The sequence below is a fragment of the Nyctereutes procyonoides genome, unplaced genomic scaffold, assembly GCF_905146905.1.
Source record: "Nyctereutes procyonoides isolate TBG_1078 unplaced genomic scaffold, NYPRO_anot_genome, whole genome shotgun sequence".
NCBI classification, from domain to species: Eukaryota; Metazoa; Chordata; class Mammalia; order Carnivora; family Canidae; genus Nyctereutes; species Nyctereutes procyonoides.
Genome location: NW_026575082.1, coordinates 20,295,108 through 20,313,132, shown reverse-complemented (window position 1 = coordinate 20,313,132; position 18,025 = coordinate 20,295,108). Strand labels below are relative to the sequence as shown.

At 43.4% G+C, this 18,025-nt stretch overlaps 1 protein-coding gene across 3 annotated transcripts in view; it reads right to left on the bottom strand.

Moving 5' to 3' along the window:
* The window catches only part of LOC129514421 (coiled-coil domain-containing protein 68-like), a 50,609-nt gene extending 41,621 nt beyond the window's left edge, over positions 1 to 8,988 (bottom strand). For 2 of the 3 annotated variants that reach the window (XR_008665440.1, XM_055332970.1), the window contains exon 1: positions 8,945 to 8,988. The gene's annotated coding sequence lies outside the window, so the exon portion shown is untranslated. Of the gene's footprint in view, positions 1 to 8,422; positions 8,463 to 8,944 lie in introns of those variants that run through there. The other variant, XM_055332971.1, reaches the window with a different exon arrangement.
* Positions 8,989 to 18,025: the final 9,037 nt, after the last annotated feature.

The window sequence follows — 18,025 nt, the reverse complement described above, 5'->3', positions numbered from 1 at the left end:
ATAAACTAAGATTTTTAAAGTAGAATTAATTTTATTCATTTGTGATACTCATTTATATACAAACACATATTTACATCATAGCCAATGCTACAGAAACTCTTAGATATGAAATAAAAGCTATCTCAGTTTTTTAAAAAGATTGAAATATCGGCACACATGGAAAATACAAATAAATGGGATTGATAAACACCCTGCCATTTACTGAAGAATCATTTCCCATAAATTGTCAAAATTAAGGACGCCTGGGTGACTCAGCGGTTGAGTGTCTGCCTTTGGCCCAGGGCGTGATCCTGGGATCTGGGATAGAGTCCCCCATCAGCCTCCCTACAGGGAGCCTGCTTCTCCCTCTGCCTATGTCTCTGCCTCTTTCTCTCTGTGTCTTTCATGAATAAATAAAATCTTTTAAAAAATTTGTCAAAACTAATCATGACAACGTATTGTACAACAATACCTACCATCTATATATCTACAGTTTTATCTAAGTCCATTCATGTACACAGGTATAATGCAATCAAGTCACAGAAAAGTGACTCAAGGTTTTCAAGTTCATCAATTAACCTCCACCTGATATACCAGGTGGCCCAGATATACTGGCCTTAAATCCTGGTGTCTTTGTAAGGAAATAATCTATCTTCATAGTTCATTGGCATAATTTGAAATTTTGAAAGCAGCTGAAGATTTCGCCCAGTGCCCTGTATGGCTACTAAACTGCAAAAAGGAGCAAATCACGTGAGTCCCATCCACTTTGGGGAAACACTGGGGAGAAGGGACCAGAGTCTGCTGAGCACCTACTACATGCAGGCTAGGGTTTGCTACCTTTAATAATCCTCACACACACCCTAAAAGGTTTGTGTAACTATTCCCACTTTACAGATGAGGAAAGGAGGCTGAGCAAGATGAAGCAAAACAGCTGGTTAGTGATGGTCGTGGAGGTCAAGCCATGAGTCTGCTGGGTCTTTCCAGCTCACCACCTTGCCTTCTGCTGCATTCTGAACAGATTTCTAAGCCTAATTTTTTGGGCCCGAGCTAGTTTAGTAGTCAGACCACTGAGTAACCGTCAAGTAACTCCTGTTGTGAGCTCCCTGGTGCATCCTCTAGGACCATGAGCAGATGTTTTTGTCCCAGTAGATTTATTCCCTGTACAGAGGCAGTGTGGCCTCATGGCTTAAAAATGGTGGCTTTGGACTTGGTGGTGCTGTGCATAAGGCTGTGCTACTTCCTGCTAGCTGGGTGGCCTCTGAACAGTTTTCAAACGTCCTAGGCTTCAGCTTCCCCAAGTGAAAATTTCAGATGCAACTGTTGAATTTACCACAGAGTTATACGAGGATTAAACAGTACAGTGCACAAAAAGTGCTTCACGAAGTATCTGACCCGTCATGCACATTTAAAGAATATTAAATCATCATATTGACACCCACGGCCCATAGCGGGCATCTGCTTATAGGACATCGCTTGGAAGTGTCAAAGCCTCAGCTCAGCTGACCCCTCACTGTCCACCCTTCTAGTCAGACCATCCCTCCTGTATTGACCTCAGTTAACAGTCAACTCAAAAACCACTGAGGACTTGGCAGTGAAGAGCATATGAAAAAAAGCATACGTCAATGACATTTATCTTAGTCATTTGTAACATTTAAAAGGAAAGTATCCTTTCAGAAAATATCTCTTGTGACTTTATAAAATATTTTAAGAGTAAAAGGTTCAGGAATAGACGAAATATCTTTAGCTTCCTAAACTCATCCTGGAATATTTTAGCTCCAACATAATTTACTTCATTTAAAAAATTATCCAGGGGCCACCTGGTATCTCAGTGGTGGAGCATCTGCCTTCGGCTCAGGTCATGATCCCGGTGTCGTGGGATCAAGTCTTGCATTGAGATTGCGTCTCCCTCTGCCTAAGTCTCTGTCTGTTCTGTCTCTCTGTCTCTGTCTGTGTGTGTGTGTGTGTGTCTCACGAGTAAATAAATAAAATATTTTTTTAAATAAAAAATTTCCAGTAAGTAGGTAAGTATGAATGAGGATACAGAGTGGCTGGAGCTCCTGTCTGTTGCTGATGGGAATGCAAAATGGGCAGGCACGTTGGACAACTCTTAGGCAGTTTCCTATAAAGTTAAGCACTCACTGTTCAACCAGCAATCCCACTTCTAGGTATTTACCCAAGTGAAATGAAGGTCTATGATCCATACATCAAGATGTTACTAATTGCCAAACACTGGGGAAAATTCAAATATACATCCATAGGTGAATCCTAATCATCAATAAGAAGAATGAAGTACTGATGCACACAATGTGGATGAATCTCCAAAGCATTTTCCTTAGAGAAAATAGCCAGATCCAAAAGCCTACATACTCTAGTTCTATTTATATGAGATTTAGAAAATTCAAAATTACGGTCACAGAAAACAGATCAGTGGTTAACTAGGGATTGAGAGTGGGGGGGATTGACTACAAAGGGGACACAGGGGAATTCTGGTGGGGAACAGAATAACATAACTGTTCTATATCTTTTTTTTAAAAAGATTTTATGTATTTGAGAAGGAGAGTGAGACCATGAGCAGAGTAGGGGGGAGGAGGCAGAGGGAGAGGGAGAAGCAGACTCCCCACTGAGCAGGGAGCCTGAGGTGGGGCTCGATCCCAGGACCTCGAGATCATGACCTGAGCCAAAGTCAGACACTTAACTGGCTGAGCCACCCGGGCACCCCATAACTGTTCTGTATCTTGAAGGTGATGATGGTTCTGTGACTGAAACCATTTGTCAAAACTTACAGAACTCTACTAAAAAAGGTGAGCTCATAAACTTTTATTTGAAAAAAAATAATAATGCAACAACAGCTTAGAGAAAGCAAAGTACAACTGAGACCTTAAAAGCCAAGGACCTTCACTGATTTTATCAGAGCTAACTGGAAGTCACAATTAGCCGGATTTGTTTCCCTTTGTTCAAATTAGTGACCCCAAAACAATATAAATGGCAAACAAAACAAAACAGTGATGGAATCAGGATTGTTAAAAGGCAAAGTAGAACCACTGTTGCCACAAGAGTAGCCAGTGAAGCCTGACATTCCATATGGTGACAGAGGAGGCCCAGGGAAATCTTAAACATCCTACATCCTAAGAAGTTACCCATACTTATTATTCGCTAATGTGGAAAAGTAGGAGGAAATCTATAGAAGCCTATAAGAAGTAAGAATATTTGCCACGACAAGATTTAAGTCTAACTCATGAGCCTTGAACCCTCATCTCATCTACCCAACCGCTTCTTAATCGTTTTCTAGATGCATAACTTGTTTCTACTCTTCACAGTGGCCCATTTGCATGTAGACTATTGGGTTAGTGACTTCAAAGTCTGTCCAGGAAGGCCACCACTGGCAGCCAGGCCCTCCCACCCCAGGAAGACGTCAGATTGACGCACAGGCGGTGCAGCATGTTCCCCAAATCTGGGGGCTCACAGAAAGATACCAGAGTGAGAGGCAGCTTCTGGTTCTGGGTAAAATCTAGTTCCTTAGAGCAGATGACATCATCAGGAGCCATGAGTGAGTGAGCTCATCAAAATAACTCACAGACACTCACAGCTCAACGCTGATCAAGCCTCCCTCTTGCAGGTGAACAGACACAACTGAGGCAGCTCGTCCCCGCCAATTTCAGAGCATATGAAAGTGGGAAGGATGAGGAGAGTCCTGTAAATGATATATGACTCTTAGGACACATTTAGAATGACATGGTCAGTGGAAGTCTAGAAAAACACACCCATTCCAGAGATTTTCTTAAGCCTTTACCAAGTTTAAAAAAAAAAAAAAAAGGCATTACCAGTAGAGTCTGATTAATTCATCCCATCATGGAGCATCAAAAGCAGTGTTCCCACCCAGGGATTTTAGCAGGTTGTTCTGATAGTTCAAGCAGAAAAAACAGTTCCAAATGAACACATGCAGCCATGGAAAACTATGTTATTTAATCTAGACTATCTTGTTTTCAAAATTTATAATTTTAAAAATAAAGTCCTTTGCATTCTAAGTTGTCCATAAAATAGATCTTTAAGTTCTATTAATGATCTTTTTTCCCCCAATAGGAAAGTGTAATTTCAGTAGTAATGCACAGGCATGAAGAGACATATTGTCTTCTCTTTAGTTTCACAGAACCTTTTTCTAGAAGGGTTTCTACTCAACCGGAGAAATCCTTCTAAGAGGATCTTTCAGCAGAAGTTGTCAAGCATAACCTTCTAAGAATACATTTGCTGTAGTAGTTGGCACAAAGCAAGGTGAATGGAGGTGTGCAAGGGAACAGCTCTACCAGAACTGCTGGTCAATGTTCTTGATTCCTAGGAAAGGTAATTCAAAAAGGTAAATGCTTTTCAGTGTTAGTTCTGATTTGGTCTGTTCTCTGGACAACACACAGAAAACCACCACCACTGGCTGGTGAGCTATAATTTTGATCTAGGTCCTTAAAAAGGTCCCAGAGAAAAAAGAAGTGGGATTTTGTTCTGTTTTAGATTTTCTCTGCTCTAAGAGCTCAAACTAGTGCCTGATTTAGTAAATTAACAGTTGTATCTGTTTTCATTCTTTAGCACAATCATAGAAACCACAGAATAACAAAACTAAAAGCTTATAAATCCACTTGCACTCCCTTCAACTTTTTAAGGCTTGAGGCTATAGATGACTCATGCTTTATGTTAAGTGTGCCACTAAAATGTTATTAGGAAGCACTCATTTTATTTTAAAGGTTTTATTTATTTATTTAATCATGAGAGACACAGAGAGAGAGAGAGAGAGAGAGGCAGAGACACAGGCAGAGGCAGAAGCAGGCTCCTCACAGGAAGCCCAATGTGGGACTCGATCCCGGGACTCCGGGGTCACGCCCTGGGCCAAAGGCAGATGCTCAACCGCTGAGCCACCCAGGCACCCCAGGATGCACTCGTATTTTTGAGAGTACTTCAGTTATCGCTGTTAGGTCAATCATCAAAATTCACCCACTCTAAATGCATCCTTTGTGAAGAAAATGTAGCAAAGAGGTGAAGTCTTTTCACACATGTTAATGTCAAGAGTGAAACATCTTCCAAGTCCAACCTAGAATCCCAAATGATTGATGCTTTCTGCTACTTGCACAGGGTCTACTATTTACAATTCTCATGGGAATATCAAAGGAATATCACAGAAAATAGCAGTAATCCATACAGAAATATATTTTTCATGATACAAATAAGAGGTTGGCTCCTATCAATTATTTTCAAATTATGCTACCATGGAAGGTGGACCAAAATATCTGTCTTACCACTTAAATGTAAATGCAGAAAACTCTACTAGCTGGTGAACAAAACGTGGACCAGCCTTACAATGGCATGAAATAGTAGCAATAATAAGGAACCAACTACTGATACATGCTACACCCTGCATGAACCTCAGAAACACTGTTCTAGGTGAAGGAAGCCAGATGCTAAAGACCATCTATTGATGCTAACGACCATATCTATTGATATGACCCCATTTGTGTGAAATGTCCAGAAAGTGAATCTAAACAGAGAGACAGTAGATTAATGGTTGTCTGGGGGTGGGGTTGAGGAAAGTTGTAACAAATAGGAAGGTGGAACATTTTTTTTAAAGATTTGTTTATTTATTTATTTATGATAGAGAGAGAGAGAGACAGAAAGAGGCAGAGACACAGGAGGAGGGAGAAGCAGACTCCATGAGGGAGCCCGACGTGGGATTCGATCCCGGGACTCCAGGATCGCACCCTGGGCCAAAGGCAGGCGTTTAACTGCTGAGCCACCCAGGGATCCCCAGGAAGGTGGAATCTTTTGTGGATGCTGAGAATGCTCTAAAATTGGATTGTCATGATGGTTGCACAATCCCATAGATTTACTAAAAATCATTGAATATACACTTGGATATATTTTAGGGTGTGTAAACTACACCTCCAATAAAGGTGTTTTAAAAAAAAAACAGTCACAATGACAACAACAAAAAAAGCAAGAATGCCTTGAATAAAGTAAGTCTTTTCCTCTGGGGTAGAGTATAATTGTAGTCATATTTTTCTAATTCACAGGAAAAAATAATGTGATGGATAGAAAATTCTCATTTTGAAAATTTTCATTCATTGATTTATATGCTAAATTATTGGCTTCTACTACTACAAGTTTAGTTTGTATTTAATTTGCATGAAATTGATATTTAGTTCTTTTGGGCTTAACATCTCAATTTTTCATAATATTAAACTCAGAACATGTGATTCCTAAATTGTTTCCCAATCTAAACAAAGGAGAAAAACACCGACCTGAATAATATATAAGGTCCCTTATAATTTTTAGAGTTGACTATTTAAATTTGAAGATAATCTAGTTCCAGTCACTGTCAAAACTGATAGATGATCACTGATATGGTTCTTATCTAGGATCCCAAGGTGTTCTGGAGAACTCCAGCATTGTGCAAATTCCATGAGGACAGGAATGTGACTTAGTTACACAAAGCTGTATCCACCCCTTCTTACCTGATTTGAACTCAGAACAAAGTGCCCTGCCCAACAGGTGTTCAACCAATGCATGAACGGGCTCACAAATCCACACATACAACAGACAGATTCTAAAACTGAACGCGTACACATTCATGTTTTTGTTTTCCAAACCCGTGTAGATGGCTGTTTTCATGCTTAGTAAAATGCAAATTCACTCAAACACCTTGTTAAGTTGATAGTAACATTTGGCCAATATGAATTTATTTTCTATTGATAAATGGCCTATAATTTTGATATAAATATCTCAGTTCAAGAGATTTGAAACCATGACTTTTTAACTCCTTTCCAAACCTTCAGTTCTTTGTTTTCAGTCACGATCCCAAACAAATAAATATACACCTAATTTTTCAGCCTCAGCCAGAATTTGGATTACAACCCCACTGTCCAGCACACTGTAAATCAATCAGCTAACAAATAACATGCCTGTTAACCATTCACAAAGTAATAAAGGTGAATGATATAACTGAAATAGCGTATTTATCTCAAAATTTTAGTGCAGCTTTAGTTACCAAATTTATTCAGCAAGTCACAAAGATAGGAACCTTAAGAAATTTGCAGGAAGTGTAAACTGTTTTCATTCTTTCTGTAAATAGCTGAGGAGCCACAAGGGTATACCCTGCCTTAGGCACAAATTCCTCTGTGTCAGAAGCCTTCACTCTAAAACAATCAGTGTTGGGCGGGAGTGTGGGGGGAAGCAGGCCGGTAACAGGAAACAGCAGCGCCTGTTGTGTCTGCCAGGGTACCTGAGACTCTGGCTCAGATCACATTTCTGAAAAACCAGACTTCTCCAGAACTGAATATTTAATAGCATTAGGTAAAATCAAAAGGGCAGATTCTCTTTTTCTTATTGCAAATGTAGAATAATTTCCCTTGATGCTTCATGTAGTCTTTACTAGAAGATAGTAAAGAAAGTTTGGATTCCTAAAGTAAAACAACTATGATATAATGGAGCTCAGTTATGTTTGGGTCTAACTGCTTCTTCTGATCCTTATTTTATATATATATATATATATGATATATATATATGATATATATTTATACATCAAAATTTTAATACAATCTGTAATATAAACATGTTTTATATATTATATATGTATATATTGTATATTTTATATATTTCATACATTTACATATTATATACTTTATATGCATTATATACTTATATATCATATATTTTCACATGTTTATATATTTTTATACATTACATATATATATTCCCCCGTCTATTGAAGGGTTTAAAAGTCACATCCACGTCTTCAGTCCCTAACAGCCGTCCTTAGGCTGTCCTATGTAAGACACTAAGGCTCTCTTGCGCGCCTGCCATGAGCTCTGTAACTTGCAGCTTTCCCATCCCCAGGACGGTGGACAGCGGTCGCCCTGAGGGCCGTCCTGCTGCTTCGTGCACCTGCGGCCCGAGGGCACCTGCGGCCCAGGGGCACCTGCACCTGCGGCCCGAGGGCACCTGCGGCCCAGGGGCACCTGCACCTGCGGCCCGAGGGCACCTGTGGCCCAGGGACACCTGCAGCCCGAGGGCCGGCAGGAAAGAATAAGGGGAAGACGACCACCCGTGTTCACCCCTCTGTGCTCTTCAAAGCCGCGGGCCTAGGGACCTGTCACGGCGCCACAGGAGGACGACGCAGGTGTCCCGACCCCTCGACCTCGGGGACCTCGGGGGACACCCTCCCCCCCCCCCCCGGGGACCCCCGCCGCAAAGGCACCGCCAAACATCAGCCTAAATAAGAAGCCAGACGCGCCCGGGGCGGAGGGAGGTGGTCGTTTCCCGGGAGGGTGGGCTCCTCCCCCAGGGCGGGGGCGCGGACCCGGGCAGGCGCCCCCCCCCCCCCCCCGCCGACCGCCCGCGGCTGCGCTCCGGCTGCGCCTGCCCGGGGGCTCCGCGGGCCCAGGTCGCGGGGGCCGGGCTCGCCTACCTCGCAGCGTGGGGGCTCCCGGCCTCGCCGTCCGTCCCGCCTCCCGCGCCGGCGGGTCGGGCTCCGCCTCCGTAGGCTGCGCCCCGGGCAGAGGTCGGCGCCGGGAGGCGGGTGGGGGGGGAACCCGCGCTCCGGGGCAGCCCCGCCCTGCGCCCCGCCCGTTCCGGGACCCCCCACCCGCGCACCCCTGCACCCCCTCCGGCTCCCCCCAGCTCCGGGCCCCCCTCCTCCCCCCGTGCACCGCCTGCAGCCGCCCCCTCCGGGGCCCCAACCCTGCGCCGCGGCTGCTTCCGAGGAGGGCTCTGCCGGCGCCGCTCATCGCCTCGGGGCTTCCTTGTTCCGCGGAAAACTTTAGTTGGGGGCGATGGCAGACTGACGCGGAAGCGCAGGGAGCGGAGGCCCCCCCGCGCCCCCCGCGCCCCCGCAGCCCCGCGCCCCTGTGACCTCCCGCGCATCCCCCGCGCCCCTCGCGCCCCCGCGCCCCCCGGCCCCTGTGACCTCAGGCGGGGGGAGGGCATCTACCTCCATCATTGGAGCCTGTGGGTCAGGGGATCTGTGGCCGGTCGCGGTCCCCCGCCTCCGCCCCCGCCCCCCCCACCCCCTCCGCGTGGACGCCCACCCCCGCCCGGAGCGCACCGCGGTGACGCCAGCCGCCGGCCGTGAGGTTCGGGCGGTCCCAGCCCGGACTCCTGGGCCCTTCGGCTGGGCTCCCGGGTCCCTTTGAAAATTCATAGACATTTAGGGGCTGCGGGGCAAACCCTCATTATGGACTCCGCCTGTCTCCGTTTACCGGACCCAGAAAACTGCAGCCCAATCCCCTGGTATCCGAGGGGATTCTGAATCTTCCTGGGAAAACCATGAGGAGGGGTTTCCAGGCCCCCCTGTCCCCCGAAAGAAAGACCAAAGAAACGTTGTTGGGTCTGTTGTTTGTTCTCCTAGCACATGAAGCGGTAGATGGAGACCCAGCTGGAGAAGTGAAAGTTGATGTTTCTTTAGGTAGATTTTGCTTAACTAATCCTGGAGGTTCTATTAATAGATACGGATATATTCATAGACCCCTCCGGCTCCCAGTAGCCAGGGGTGTTTATAATTACTTTAAACACTGAAGAAATCCGGCTGTTGACTGTTTGTTATGGGGCCGGGGGTTGATGGGTTCGCGTTTGGAAGCTGGCCCCTGAGCTGCTCCCTTAGACCCTCCACTTCCTCCTCCTGAGCTGGAATCTGGGAGCCGCCCTGGGTTCTGTGGGTGCCCCCCCCTTTCTGGCCTTAACCTTCCTTGGAGAGGGAAATCTGCCCCATTAGTCCCAGTTTTGCCAGGTACACATGGGATCCACAGCCCAGTGAGTAATTCAGCACCACAGAGTGAAAAGCTTTTCTACTTTTTAAGCATTTTGGACAAAGTTACTAAAAATAATAATACTTAGGTGTTTTTCCCATTTTGCGTTTAAGTCCCACCACATCCGGGAGAAACTGACCAGATCAGAGGGGCAGGTGCAAATTCTGTGCACTTTCCTGGAGGAAGAGAGAGGATTTAATAAAACTAATGGTCCTAACCACTACCAAGCGTTGACTGTGTTTCATAGTTCTGCAAATGCACCATTACCTAAATAATTTTAATGACTTTTCTTGGGAGGAGAACGGGGAATCACTCAGGATTAAAGAAAATATGGAACTATAAAGTATTTCTAATTTACATAGTGCTGCTCAGGAAAATCCATAAAGCATCCTTAAATTTAAAACTCCAGTGATACGTCTTAAACGGTGGAAATTGAAAGGGAGCTAGATCAATGTTCATGAATTTCTCTTATAGCTGTAGCATTTGATTGCCATTTTTATGTCAGAATATACGTAAATCATTTTAAGATCTTATTTATTTATTCATGAGAGAAACAGAGACACTGGCAGAGGGAGAAGCAGGCCCCATGCGGGGAGCCCCAGGCAGGACTCAATCCTGGAACCCCGGGGTCACGCCCTGAGCCGAAGGCAGACACTCAACCGCTGAGCCACCCGGGAGCCCCTACATAAATCATTTTAAATGACGGTATTTTCTGAAACTGCCTTACTTCACATTTTACCTATATTACCCACATTTTTTAAAAAAAGTATTGGTATTTTAATATCGTGAATTTTTTTGGAATGTCTTGGGTTGAAGGGAGGAAAGCACCGCAAATGGCCCTCGGCAGCCTCATTGAATAGACACTATGACCCTGTGTAGGGGGTTCAGTATAAAGGAAAGATTTCGGGGCAAAGACAAAGTAGCAGGGGCGGCCTCAGGCCTTGGGGCGCACTAGCCTTGGATCTGACCGTAAGTCCAGGGCCCCGAGCTGCTCACTCGCAGCGCTCACGTGGGCCTCACATTTGACATCATTGCTGTTGGGTTCCATTTGGGAGTTACCTGCTAAGAGGAAATTGCGTGTGATGTATATTTTCAAAGGCAAATCTTGCGATTTCATTTCAGCTCCCCCCTCCACCAACGCGCGCGCACACACACACAGACACACACACACCATCACCATCACCAGGACCATGACCATCACCATGACCATGACCATGACCATCACCATCACCGCCTAGGCCGCTACCATTCATTAAAACACTGACCTCCGGTTGAAAGCCTAAGCCCCCACCCCAGGGCAGAGAATTCCTCTTCTTCCAACCCTCCTGCTTCCTCTCTTGCCACAACACCACTTCATTTGCAAATAAGGGGACATGGCTTGTGTACTGTCCCAAACAAGCCCTCTCTTGTTTCTCACTTTATAGTCTTTTTTTTTTTGCTCTACTTCCCCACACGAGCACATCCTCACCCCACAGACTAGAATGTCCTTTCTCCTCCTCCTTCTTACCTGGAAATTCCTGCTTATTTATTCAGTCGGTACAGGGAACCCTTCCCTTGAGATCCCCCGCTGACTGAGCAGCCCACTTAGGTCTTCCCACGAAATGCTGGATATATTGCATTTGTTGCTGTATTGGTTTCCGGTGGCTGCTGTAACAAATTACCTTGAATCTGGTTGCTTAAAAAAATACACATCTGTTTTCCTACGGTTCTGTGGGTTAGGAATCTGTTCTCTTGCCTTTTCTGTCCTTTCTAGAGGCTGCCTGCATTTCTTGGTTCTTGGCCCCTTTCTCCATGTTTAAAACCAGCCACGTATCTTTCTCTGACTCTGATGCTCCTGGTCTCACTTGCAAAAGTTCTTGGGATTGCATTGCATTCAACTGGATAATCCAGGATAATCTCCCCCATTTTAAGATCCTTAACCACATCTACAAAGTCTGTTGTGCAACGGAAGATTACATACGCACAGGTCCCGGAGTTTAGGGCCTGGACGTCCTTGAGGGAACATCATTCTGCCTGCCACAGCTGTGTTGCCAAAGCACTTGATAATTCAAATAAGTTTTATAAATTTTGTTATTAAGTATTTCATCTTTTATGCCACAAAATCAAGAAGGTTTGGCAAGGTTATGACGGAGGCATGCTCCCGAGTTAGGGACAAGTGGGGCTAGGCAGGGCTAGCAGGGGGCCACATTATCATATCATAAATCCCCAAAAAATGTGGAGATGAAAGTAAACCAGAGATAAGCAAACCAGACCATCCTGTGCCAGGTGCCAGAGGTGGGGTCTTGTTATAACAGCTACTTGTGACCAACAAAGAATTACCAGACCCTGAAGAGGAAGTAAGCCATTAAAGACGTGATCACTAGGCCTTACTCAATGGTGATATCAATGGAGATGTTAAAAGGACTTAGGTTCCCTGATTAGGCTCTCCATAAAAGACCAACCCTACAAGCCCGCAGTGGCAGCCCTGTGGGGACCCCTCTCACTTCTGAGAGCTTTCTCTGTATCTTTGCTTAATAAACTTCTGTCCTTTTACTCACTCTCCTGTGTCCTCCAGATTCATTCCTCGACTCCGTGAGACAAGAACCAAGCTCTCCTGTATCACTGCCATTCCTTTTTTAGTGATACCTCTGCCCCCCTTTCTCTTTTCTTTCCCCTTCCATGGTACCACCCTAAGGAGTACCTGATGTTGGAAGATTTTTCAAGTTTTTTTTTCCTTCCCCATACCTACAGTCTTCCCAGGTTTGGAGAAGAAAACGTAGAAATTAAGGCATCTGATCTTAACTGAATTGAACTCTATAGGCCCCTGGAGTCCTGCAGGCTGAACTCTGAGCCAGAGAATGTACTGTACGTACCTAAATGTCTCTCACCAGCTGGGGACAACAGTCTATCTACTGTAGCCAGCTGCCTTGCTGCACATTGGGGTCAATTGTTATAATTTTAAATTTCAATGAATTTGCACTTTAAAATGGGCAAGTCACATATGCACATGGAAAATAACTGTAGATACAATTACGTAGTAAATTAAAATATTCCCAAACAACAAACTATCACTGACTAGTAGGACATATGCTCATGGAAAATAACCACAATTACAATTACATAATGAATTAAAATATTCCCAAACAACAAACTATCCCTGGTTAGTAGGACAGCTAACCAGTACTAGATGACTAAGAGAGAGAGTACTAATTTTGGTCAGCGCCCTAGGGAAATCTTCAAGAGGAGATAGGATCGGAACTGGGTTTTAAGTATAAGTACTGATGTAGAAAAGATGTTAGGATTTAGAGCCAAAGGCCAAGAAAAAATTCTTGGGTAGTCTTTGGTGCAAAAAAGATGATTTCACTGAAGCACAGGGAGAGGACTTGTGGGCAGAAAGAGCTGCATTGGGGTCATGAGGAGCGACCCATTATAGACTTTTAGGTTGGGAGGGGGTTAGGGATAGCCTAAATCTCTAAGGAATTTTGGAAGCAAGGCTTCCAGGACCTTGAGGGGGCTAGCCATTATTGAGAAAAGGTCATTTATTACTGTCTGATAAAACCACAGGCATGAGATCCTTCAGATATATATTGGTGGGTCATATGCTTGGGGGATGATAGCCAACATATATTTTGGGGATTAGAGATAAAGGAAGTTTCCAAAGGAATCTTTGTAAGTTAAAAAAAGTAGATATACAAGGGTGCCTGGGTGGCTCAGTGGTTGAGCATCCACCTTCAGCTCAGGTCGTGATCACAGGGTGCTGGGATCAAGCCCTGCATCTCATTCTGCCTCTGCCTCCCTCTCTTTGTGTCTCATGAATAAATAAATAAAATCTCAAAAAAAAAATAAAGTAGACTTACAGTATCCTGGGGGTTGGGCTAAGATTGCCTTTTGCCCTTAGCAGAGTATTAACATCAAGGCAACAGAGTCCTTAGAGGAATGTCACTCTGCCTGTTTCAAGGACTTGTCAGTGGGCTGTGGGTAGTAAGCAAATTTAGTTTTTCTTTTGCCTTTGTTTCTCACATCAAGTACCATGTTACATGGGGGAGCATGGGAGCCTCTTGAACTCGGGCATGGGCAAAGGCACAAAGAAAGTAAATGTTCAGGCAGATTTGTGAGCTACCAAGTAGACCAGTCCAGCTGGACCACCAGAAACTAATAGAAGACATAACCGAGAGGTGGGAGCAAAACCCAAAAGGTTCAGATAATATATTTTTCTTGTTCTCCTCTTCTAAGAAAAGAAGGAAAAGTCACTGTGGGAAATGAAACTCCAGTTGTTCTGAGTTCATTAGTAAGACACTTAGCAAATATTGATGAACAATAAATGAATGTCTGCTTGTATATACAAGTCTGCCTAAACAGGTCTATCTTTTTCTAAGATTCTTTTCACATAATGGACACAGAAACCATAACATAACCAAGGGTAATGTTCAAAATATGTGCCTGCTGATTGAGGAGTGGCACCAACCAAACAAAGGCTGCCAGCTCTTGGTAGGGATGAACCAATGTGACAGCTGAAGGATATCACTGTTTAAAACTATTATTGCTATCTTAGCATAACTAGTTGCTCTTTCATTTTCTTTTTAAATTTCCCTTTGAAAGCACACAGTTGGGAATCTTCCTTTGCATTTAATAAATTTTGGTTGTTATATCTTTTCTCTCTGTCATGAGCTTGGTTTGCTCTGCCTTAGCAGTAGCTAGAATAATAAATCCCATTTTATTCTGTATTGTAAGGGTGAGAAAACTAACCAGGTGTCTAGAAAAGACCAGCTAACCTTTGGGACGCATTTTCACATCCTGGGATGTTCATCTAGGCCCCTGCTTCAGGGTCTATTACAAGAAGAGGTGGTCAGGTTGTTTCCGGTAATCACCTAGGTTGCAGATGGCTGATGTATCGTTTCCATATTCCTAAATGCTACCTCGAAGGTTTAAATAATTCATCCTGGAACAAAAAGAGCAGGAAACACTAGCCCTTTTCCAGCTACAGGCGACACACTCAGGACAACCTTCTGATCAGCAAAATTATGGCAATGGTAAAAAGCTGCATATCCAAGATGATTGCCCTGTGGTCTAACATTATTTTCCCTTGGCCCAAATGGGGGCAGAAGTGGCTAATAAGGAGGAGAGCAGCCTCTGTCAGCAAAAGATAGCAGGGTACTACTAGCAGGCTTGGTACTGCTAGTAGTACCAAGGCCAGGGAAAGTGTACCAAGACTATTACAAGAGAGGAGAGGAGAGGAGAGTGACCAGCCAATGCCTTTCATAATCACATATGTGAGGTTCTCAAAGAGGTTCTCAAACAAATATTATCAAATTGAATCTAGCAAGGCCCAAAAAGTATAATACATCCCAACCAAGCTGGGCTTATGCCAGAGCAGCAAGATTGGTTTAACTACTAAAAATCATTCAACATACGTGTCAACATTAAAGAAGTAAAGAAGAAAAATAACTGATAATTTTAAAAATGGAGAAAAATATTTTGTTAAAATTCAACATTTGTTCACGATTTTTTTTAAAGATTTATTTATTTATTTGAGAGAGAGAGAGAGACATGTGAACAGGGGAAGGTACAGAGGGAGAGAGAGAGAGAGAATCCTCACGCAGACTCCCGGCTGAGCACAGAGCCCTATGGCTGCTGGGCTTGATCCCAGGACCCTGAGATCATGACCTGAGCTGAAATGAAATTGGACAATTAACCAATCATGCTCCCTGTTCATGATTTTTTTTAAAGATTTTATTTATTTATTCATGAGAGACACAGAGAGAGAGAGAGAGGCAGACACAGGCAGAGGGAGAAGCAGGCTCCATGCAGGGAGCCTGACGTGGGACTCGATCCTGGGTCTCCAGGATCATGCCCTGGGCCAAAGGCAGTGCTAAACCGCTGAGCCACCTTGGCTGCAAACAAAACTCTTAGAAAACTAAGAAGAAAGCTTCCTTAATTCAATAAAAAAAAAAAAATAGCCATAGAATTTTATAGAAATTCTTATTGGTAAAATCATGCTTATTGGTAAAAAATTGAAAGTTGCAGATCTGAGATCAGAAGTGAGGTAAGGACACATCCATCACAATTTTTATGCAGTGTTATGTTGGAGATTCCTTTTTTTTTTTTTTATGTTGGAGATTCCATCCAGTGAAAAAAGGCAAGAAAGGGAAATAAAATATATAAAGATTGAAAAGGAAAAATTATGCCCTTATTTACAGATACCATGATTATATATACAGAATGCTCACAAGAACTATTAGAATTAAGAAGTGAAGTCATTGTTTTGCTGTATTTATGTGGTCAATACATGAAAAATATCAATTAGTTCTATTTCTACATAGAAGCAAATGATAAACAGTGACTTTTAGAAAAAGGTCATTTTCAAAAGCACCCAGAAACATAAAATACTAGGAATAAACCAAACAAAATAAATGCAAGTACTTTACACAGAAAAAAACAACAACAACAACAACAGATGAGCCCAACTAAAGGCTTGTAGACAATGGCATGGGCTCTACTACGTTCAGAAGTTGGAAGCTTAATTTGTAAAGCTGAAGATGTACTATAAAGATGCTAGTTGTCCTCATATTGATCTCACTAGATTTCATGAAATCACAATCAAAATCATATTTTAAAATCTAAGTTTACAAGTTATTTATAAAATTTATGTGGAAATGTAAAGGTCCAAGAATAGTCTAGACAAACATTGAACAAAATGAACTCCGTTGGAGGACTTACACAATCAAATATCAAGAGTTTCTAAAAAGCCATAGTAATCTGCTTTATAAGCCCAAAGATAGACAACAACACAGCCTGAATAGAATAGGGGTGCCTGGATGGCTCAGTTGGTTGAGAGTCTAACTCCTGATTTGGGCTCAGGTCATGATCTTGGGGCCGTGGGATCAGACGCCGTGCCAGGCTCTGCTGGGAGTGAAGCCTGCTTAAGATTCTCTCTCCCTCTCCCTCTGCTCCTACCCCATTGCACATGCTCGCTCTCTCTTAGAAAAAAAGAAAGGAAAAAAAAATAACAGAGCTCCTAGAAGTCAACATAACAGAATTTCTTTATAACTATGGCATAGGCAAACTTTCTTAAACAGGACACCAAATCACACATCACAAAGGATAAAATTAATAAATGTAACTACCTGAAAATGAATAAATTCTTTTCATCAATTACATCATTAGGAATGAAAAGCAAATCACAGAGTAGCATACTGTAGAGTGTAAATGCTGTACAGAAATGAGGATGAATGAGCCCCTCCTGCATGCAACCGTATGGATGAATCTAACAAGGTTTATTTAGGGAAAGAAGCCAATCACAGAAGTGTACGCACTAAGTGATTCATTTATATAAAGTTCAAAAACTAGAAAGTGACTTTGTGGAATCAGAAGTCAATACAGCAGCTAACCCTTGGCAGCTTTGTGCCAGGGCTGGGGCACAAGGGTGTCTCCTGGGGTGTTGGTACAATTCAATTTTTAAAAAAATTTTATTTATTCATGAGAGACACAGTGACAGAGGCAGAAACATAGACAGAGGGAGGAGCAGGCTCCCCATAGGGAGCCTGATGTGGGACTCGACCCCAGGACCTCTAGGTCATGGCCTGAGCCAAAGGCAGATGCTCAACCACTGAGCCACCCAGGTGCCCCACTATTCGATTTTCTGACTTGGATGATGTTCACCTTGTGAAAACACTTCACAGCCTACACTTAGATTTTTGCACGTTCTATATGTTTGTTGTACTTCAAATAAAACTGTTAATAAAAACAAAAAAAATCTCTCGATTCCGCTTCCTCTGGCAATTACATCTCCATTCCTTTGTACCAACACGGAGTAAAATTCCTTAAAAGAGTTATTGCCTCCACTTTCTCTTTTCTTCCTCTTTCTTAAACAGGCTCCAGATGCCGAACTCCTATACCAACTTTGAGTCCTTGCTCAAATGCCACCTTCTTGGTGACATCTTCCTAGCCACCCCATGCAACAATGCAGGCCTCTCTCCAATGCACCCTCATCTCATTTCTTTTTTTATTTTTACAAAGCACTTCTTCTCCTTTTTTTTTTTGTATGTATTTGTTTTATTGGTGTTCAGTTTACCAACATACAGCATAACACCCAGTGCTCATCACGTCGTGCCCCCTCAGTGTCCATCACCCAGTCACCCCCACCCCCCGCCCACCTCCCCTTCCACTACCCCTTATTCATTTCCCAGAGTTAGGTGTCTCGCATGTTTTGTCTCCCTCACTGATATTTCCCACTCATTTTCTCTCCTTTTCCTTTTATTCCTTTTCACTATTTTTTATATTCCCCAAAT